Source organism: Phasianus colchicus, unplaced genomic scaffold, assembly GCF_987193195.1.
Source record: "Phasianus colchicus unplaced genomic scaffold, bPhaCol1.hap1.1 HAP1_SCAFFOLD_86, whole genome shotgun sequence".
Classification (NCBI taxonomy): Eukaryota; Metazoa; Chordata; class Aves; order Galliformes; family Phasianidae; genus Phasianus; species Phasianus colchicus.
This window is the reverse complement of record NW_028325258.1, coordinates 184,828-192,159: the sequence shown is the minus strand read 5'-3', so window position 1 is coordinate 192,159 and position 7,332 is coordinate 184,828.

Below are 7,332 nucleotides of genomic sequence, written 5' to 3'. Positions count from 1 at the left end.
GTGGAAAGCAGTATTCTTGAGATGAAACGTGAGGTATTTCTAAGAGTCCTGGTATTTCTGGGAGAAAATGTCTTGTTTTGGAGAGCCAAAGTCCCATTTTGGGGGCAGAAGCTGGTATTTCTGTGACACTGCCATCTTGATGGGGGTAAGTGTGATCTTGAGGAGTGTAAAGCAGCATTTTGGTTAGAAAATGGGAGCTCTTCCTAAGAGCAGTGCTATTTCTGGGAGAAAAGGAGCTCTACTGGGCATAAAAATGGCGTATCTGTGATAAAATGCCACATTTCTGAAAGAAACTGTCCTCTTGCGGAGTGTAATGCTGTATGTTCCGGAGGAAATGGGAAATATTCAGCAGAGTCCTGGTATTTCTGGGAGAAGAGGTCTGATGTGGGGGGGGGGAAGGTGATGTATCTGTGAGAAAGCTGGTGTTTCTGGGAGAAAATGCCAGGTATTGGTGAGGAAACAGATGCTAGAGAGGGAAAAGGCTGGTATTTTGGGGAAAAAAGGCCGTTTTTTAAAGAATAAGCTGGCATTTCTGGGAGAATATGTCCCATCTTTGGGAGAAAACGGGTGTATGTGGGAGAAAATGTCGTGTATTTGGGAGAAAGCTGGTGTATGTGGGAGAAAAGGCCATTGTGATGGGAGTCAGTGTGATCTTGAGGAGTGGAAAGCAGTATTCTTGAGATGAAACGTGAGGTATTTCTAAGAGTCCTGGTATTTCTGGGAGAAAATGTCTTGTTTTGGAGAGCCAAAGTCCCATTTTGGGGGCAGAAGCTGGTATTTCTGTGACACTGCCATCTTGATGGGGGTAAGTGTGATCTTGAGGAGTGTAAAGCAGCATTTTGGTTAGAAAATGGGAGCTCTTCCTAAGAGCAGTGCTATTTCTGGGAGAAAAGGAGCTCTACTGGGCATAAAAATGGTGTATCTGTGATAAAATGCCACATTTCTGAAAGAAACTGTCCTCTTGCGGAGTGTAATGCTGTATGTTCCGGAGGAAATGGGAAATATTCAGCAGAGTCCTGGTATTTCTGGGAGAAGAGGTCTGATGTGGGGGGGGGAAGGTGATGTATCTGTGAGAAAGCTGGTGTTTCTGGGAGAAAATGCCAGGTATTGGTGAGGAAACAGATGCTAGAGAGGGAAAAGGCTGGTATTTTGGGGAAAAAAGGCCGTTTTTTAAAGAATAAGCTGGCATTTCTGGGAGAATATGTCCCATCTTTGGGAGAAAACGGGTGTATGTGGGAGAAAATGTCGTGTATTTGGGAGAAAGCTGGTGTATGTGGGAGAAAAGGCCATTGTGATGGGAGTCAGTGTGATCTTGAGGAGTGGAAAGCAGTATTCTTGAGATGAAACGTGAGGTATTTCTAAGAGTCCTGGTATTTCTGGGAGAAAATGTCTTGTTTTGGAGAGCCAAAGTCCCATTTTGGGGGCAGAAGCTGGTATTTCTGTGACACTGCCATCTTGATGGGGGTAAGTGTGATCTTGAGGAGTGTAAAGCAGCATTTTGGTTAGAAAATGGGAGCTCTTCCTAAGAGCAGTGCTATTTCTGGGAGAAAAGGAGCTCTACTGGGCATAAAAATGGCGTATCTGTGATAAAATGCCACATTTCTGAAAGAAACTGTCCTCTTGCGGAGTGTAATGCTGTATGTTCCGGAGGAAATGGGAAATATTCAGCAGAGTCCTGGTATTTCTGGGAGAAGAGGTCTGATGTGGGGGGGGGAAGGTGATGTATCTGTGAGAAAGCTGGTGTTTCTGGGAGAAAATGCCAGGTATTGGTGAGGAAACAGATGCTAGAGAGGGAAAAGGCTGGTATTTTGGGAAAAAAGGCCGTTTTTTAAAGAATAAGCTGGCATTTCTGGGAGAATATGTCCCATCTTTGGGAGAAAACGGGTGTATGTGGGAGAAAATGTCGTGTATTTGGGAGAAAGCTGGTGTATGTGGGAGAAAAGGCCATTGTGATGGGAGTCAGTGTGATCTTGAGGAGTGGAAAGCAGTATTCTTGAGATGAAACGTGAGGTATTTCTAAGAGTCCTGGTATTTCTGGGAGAAAATGTCTTGTTTTGGAGAGCCAAAGTCCCATTTTGGGGCAGAAGCTGGTATTTCTGTGACACTGCCATCTTGATGGGGGTAAGTGTGATCTTGAGGAGTGTAAAGCAGCATTTTGGTTAGAAAATGGGAGCTCTTCCTAAGAGCAGTGCTATTTCTGGGAGAAAAGGAGCTCTACTGGGCATAAAAATGGCGTATCTGTGATAAAATGCCACATTTCTGAAAGAAACTGTCCTCTTGCGGAGTGTAATGCTGTATGTTCCGGAGGAAATGGGAAATATTCAGCAGAGTCCTGGTATTTCTGGGAGAAGAGGTCTGATGTGGGGGGGGGAAGGTGATGTATCTGTGAGAAAGCTGGTGTTTCTGGGAGAAAATGCCAGGTATTGGTGAGGAAACAGATGCTAGAGAGGGAAAAGGCTGGTATTTTGGGGAAAAAAGGCCGTTTTTTAAAGAATAAGCTGGCATTTCTGGGAGAATATGTCCCATCTTTGGGAGAAAACGGGTGTATGTGGGAGAAAATGTCGTGTATTTGGGAGAAAGCTGGTGTATGTGGGAGAAAAGGCCATTGTGATGGGAGTCAGTGTGATCTTGAGGAGTGGAAAGCAGTATTCTTGAGATGAAACGTGAGGTATTTCTAAGAGTCCTGGTATTTCTGGGAGAAAATGTCTTGTTTTGGAGAGCCAAAGTCCCATTTTGGGGGCAGAAGCTGGTATTTCTGTGACACTGCCATCTTGATGGGGGTAAGTGTGATCTTGAGGAGTGTAAAGCAGCATTTTGGTTAGAAAATGGGAGCTCTTCCTAAGAGCAGTGCTATTTCTGGGAGAAAAGGAGCTCTACTGGGCATAAAAATGGCGTATCTGTGATAAAATGCCACATTTCTGAAAGAAACTGTCCTCTTGCGGAGTGTAATGCTGTATGTTCCGGAGGAAATGGGAAATATTCAGCAGAGTCCTGGTATTTCTGGGAGAAGAGGTCTGATGTGGGGGGGGGAAGGTGATGTATCTGTGAGAAAGCTGGTGTTTCTGGGAGAAAATGCCAGGTATTGGTGAGGAAACAGATGCTAGAGAGGGAAAAGGCTGGTATTTTGGGGAAAAAAGGCCGTTTTTTAAAGAATAAGCTGGCATTTCTGGGAGAATATGTCCCATCTTTGGGAGAAAACGGGTGTATGTGGGAGAAAATGTCGTGTATTTGGGAGAAAGCTGGTGTATGTGGGAGAAAAGGCCATTGTGATGGGAGTCAGTGTGATCTTGAGGAGTGGAAAGCAGTATTCTTGAGATGAAACGTGAGGTATTTCTAAGAGTCCTGGTATTTCTGGGAGAAAATGTCTTGTTTTGGAGAGCCAAAGTCCCATTTTGGGGGCAGAAGCTGGTATTTCTGTGACACTGCCATCTTGATGGGGGTAAGTGTGATCTTGAGGAGTGTAAAGCAGCATTTTGGTTAGAAAATGGGAGCTCTTCCTAAGAGCAGTGCTATTTCTGGGAGAAAAGGAGCTCTACTGGGCATAAAAATGGTGTATCTGTGATAAAATGCCACATTTCTGAAAGAAACTGTCCTCTTGCGGAGTGTAATGCTGTATGTTCCGGAGGAAATGGGAAATATTCAGCAGAGTCCTGGTATTTCTGGGAGAAGAGGTCTGATGTGGGGGGGGGGAAGGTGATGTATCTGTGAGAAAGCTGGTGTTTCTGGGAGAAAATGCCAGGTATTGGTGAGGAAACAGATGCTAGAGAGGGAAAAGGCTGGTATTTTGGGGAAAAAAGGCCGTTTTTTAAAGAATAAGCTGGCATTTCTGGGAGAATATGTCCCATCTTTGGGAGAAAACGGGTGTATGTGGGAGAAAATGTCGTGTATTTGGGAGAAAGCTGGTGTATGTGGGAGAAAAGGCCATTGTGATGGGAGTCAGTGTGATCTTGAGGAGTGGAAAGCAGTATTCTTGAGATGAAACGTGAGGTATTTCTAAGAGTCCTGGTATTTCTGGGAGAAAATGTCTTGTTTTGGAGAGCCAAAGTCCCATTTTGGGGGCAGAAGCTGGTATTTCTCTGACACTGCCATCTTGATGGGGGTAAGTGTGATCTTGAGGAGTGTAAAGCAGCATTTTGGTTAGAAAATGGGAGCTCTTCCTAAGAGCAGTGCTATTTCTGGGAGAAAAGGAGCTCTACTGGGCATAAAAATGGCGTATCTGTGATAAAATGCCACATTTCTGAAAGAAACTGTCCTCTTGCGGAGTGTAATGCTGTATGTTCCGGAGGAAATGGGAAATATTCAGCAGAGTCCTGGTATTTCTGGGAGAAGAGGTCTGATGTGGGGGGGGGAAGGTGATGTATCTGTGAGAAAGCTGGTGTTTCTGGGAGAAAATGCCAGGTATTGGTGAGGAAACAGATGCTAGAGAGGGAAAAGGCTGGTATTTTGGGGAAAAAAGGCCGTTTTTTAAAGAATAAGCTGGCATTTCTGGGAGAATATGTCCCATCTTTGGGAGAAAACGGGTGTATGTGGGAGAAAATGTCGTGTATTTGGGAGAAAGCTGGTGTATGTGGGAGAAAAGGCCATTGTGATGGGAGTCAGTGTGATCTTGAGGAGTGGAAAGCAGTATTCTTGAGATGAAACGTGAGGTATTTCTAAGAGTCCTGGTATTTCTGGGAGAAAATGTCTTGTTTTGGAGAGCCAAAGTCCCATTTTGGGGGCAGAAGCTGGTATTTCTGTGACACTGCCATCTTGATGGGGGTAAGTGTGATCTTGAGGAGTGTAAAGCAGCATTTTGGTTAGAAAATGGGAGCTCTTCCTAAGAGCAGTGCTATTTCTGGGAGAAAAGGAGCTCTACTGGGCATAAAAATGGCGTATCTGTGATAAAATGCCACATTTCTGAAAGAAACTGTCCTCTTGCGGAGTGTAATGCTGTATGTTCCGGAGGAAATGGGAAATATTCAGCAGAGTCCTGGTATTTCTGGGAGAAGAGGTCTGATGTGGGGGGGGGAAGGTGATGTATCTGTGAGAAAGCTGGTGTTTCTGGGAGAAAATGCCAGGTATTGGTGAGGAAACAGATGCTAGAGAGGGAAAAGGCTGGTATTTTGGGGAAAAAAGGCCGTTTTTTAAAGAATAAGCTGGCATTTCTGGGAGAATATGTCCCATCTTTGGGAGAAAACGGGTGTATGTGGGAGAAAATGTCGTGTATTTGGGAGAAAGCTGGTGTATGTGGGAGAAAAGGCCATTGTGATGGGAGTCAGTGTGATCTTGAGGAGTGGAAAGCAGTATTCTTGAGATGAAACGTGAGGTATTTCTAAGAGTCCTGGTATTTCTGGGAGAAAATGTCTTGTTTTGGAGAGCCAAAGTCCCATTTTGGGGGCAGAAGCTGGTATTTCTGTGACACTGCCATCTTGATGGGGGTAAGTGTGATCTTGAGGAGTGTAAAGCAGCATTTTGGTTAGAAAATGGGAGCTCTTCCTAAGAGCAGTGCTATTTCTGGGAGAAAAGGAGCTCTACTGGGCATAAAAATGGCGTATCTGTGATAAAATGCCACATTTCTGAAAGAAACTGTCCTCTTGCGGAGTGTAATGCTGTATGTTCCGGAGGAAATGGGAAATATTCAGCAGAGTCCTGGTATTTCTGGGAGAAGAGGTCTGATGTGGGGGGGGGAAGGTGATGTATCTGTGAGAAAGCTGGTGTTTCTGGGAGAAAATGCCAGGTATTGGTGAGGAAACAGATGCTAGAGAGGGAAAAGGCTGGTATTTTGGGGAAAAAAGGCCGTTTTTTAAAGAATAAGCTGGCATTTCTGGGAGAATATGTCCCATCTTTGGGAGAAAACGGGTGTATGTGGGAGAAAACGTCGTGTATTTGGGAGAAAGCTGGTGTATGTGGGAGAAAAGGCCATTGTGATGGGAGTCAGTGTGATCTTGAGGAGTGGAAAGCAGTATTCTTGAGATGAAACGTGAGGTATTTCTAAGAGTCCTGGTATTTCTGGGAGAAAATGTCTTGTTTTGGAGAGCCAAAGTCCCATTTTGGGGGCAGAAGCTGGTATTTCTGTGACACTGCCATCTTGATGGGGGTAAGTGTGATCTTGAGGAGTGTAAAGCAGCATTTTGGTTAGAAAATGGGAGCTCTTCCTAAGAGCAGTGCTATTTCTGGGAGAAAAGGAGCTCTACTGGGCATAAAAATGGCGTATCTGTGATAAAATGCCACATTTCTGAAAGAAACTGTCCTCTTGCGGAGTGTAATGCTGTATGTTCCGGAGGAAATGGGAAATATTCAGCAGAGTCCTGGTATTTCTGGGAGAAGAGGTCTGATGTGGGGGGGGGAAGGTGATGTATCTGTGAGAAAGCTGGTGTTTCTGGGAGAAAATGCCAGGTATTGGTGAGGAAACAGATGCTAGAGAGGGAAAAGGCTGGTATTTTGGGGAAAAAAGGCCGTTTTTTAAAGAATAAGCTGGCATTTCTGGGAGAATATGTCCCATCTTTGGGAGAAAACGGGTGTATGTGGGAGAAAATGTCGTGTATTTGGGAGAAAGCTGGTGTATGTGGGAGAAAAGGCCATTGTGATGGGAGTCAGTGTGATCTTGAGGAGTGGAAAGCAGTATTCTTGAGATGAAACGTGAGGTATTTCTAAGAGTCCTGGTATTTCTGGGAGAAAATGTCTTGTTTTGGAGAGCCAAAGTCCCATTTTGGGGGCAGAAGCTGGTATTTCTGTGACACTGCCATCTTGATGGGGGTAAGTGTGATCTTGAGGAGTGTAAAGCAGCATTTTGGTTAGAAAATGGGAGCTCTTCCTAAGAGCAGTGCTATTTCTGGGAGAAAAGGAGCTCTACTGGGCATAAAAATGGTGTATCTGTGATAAAATGCCACATTTCTGAAAGAAACTGTCCTCTTGCGGAGTGTAATGCTGTATGTTCCGGAGGAAATGGGAAATATTCAGCAGAGTCCTGGTATTTCTGGGAGAAGAGGTCTGATGTGGGGGGGGGAAGGTGATGTATCTGTGAGAAAGCTGGTGTTTCTGGGAGAAAATGCCAGGTATTGGTGAGGAAACAGATGCTAGAGAGGGAAAAGGCTGGTATTTTGGGGAAAAAAGGCCGTTTTTTAAAGAATAAGCTGGCATTTCTGGGAGAATATGTCCCATCTTTGGGAGAAAACGGGTGTATGTGGGAGAAAATGTCGTGTATTTGGGAGAAAGCTGGTGTATGTGGGAGAAAAGGCCATTGTGATGGGAGTCAGTGTGATCTTGAGGAGTGGAAAGCAGTATTCTTGAGATGAAACGTGAGGTATTTCTAAGAGTCCTGGTATTTCTGGGAGAAAATGTCTTGTTTTGGAG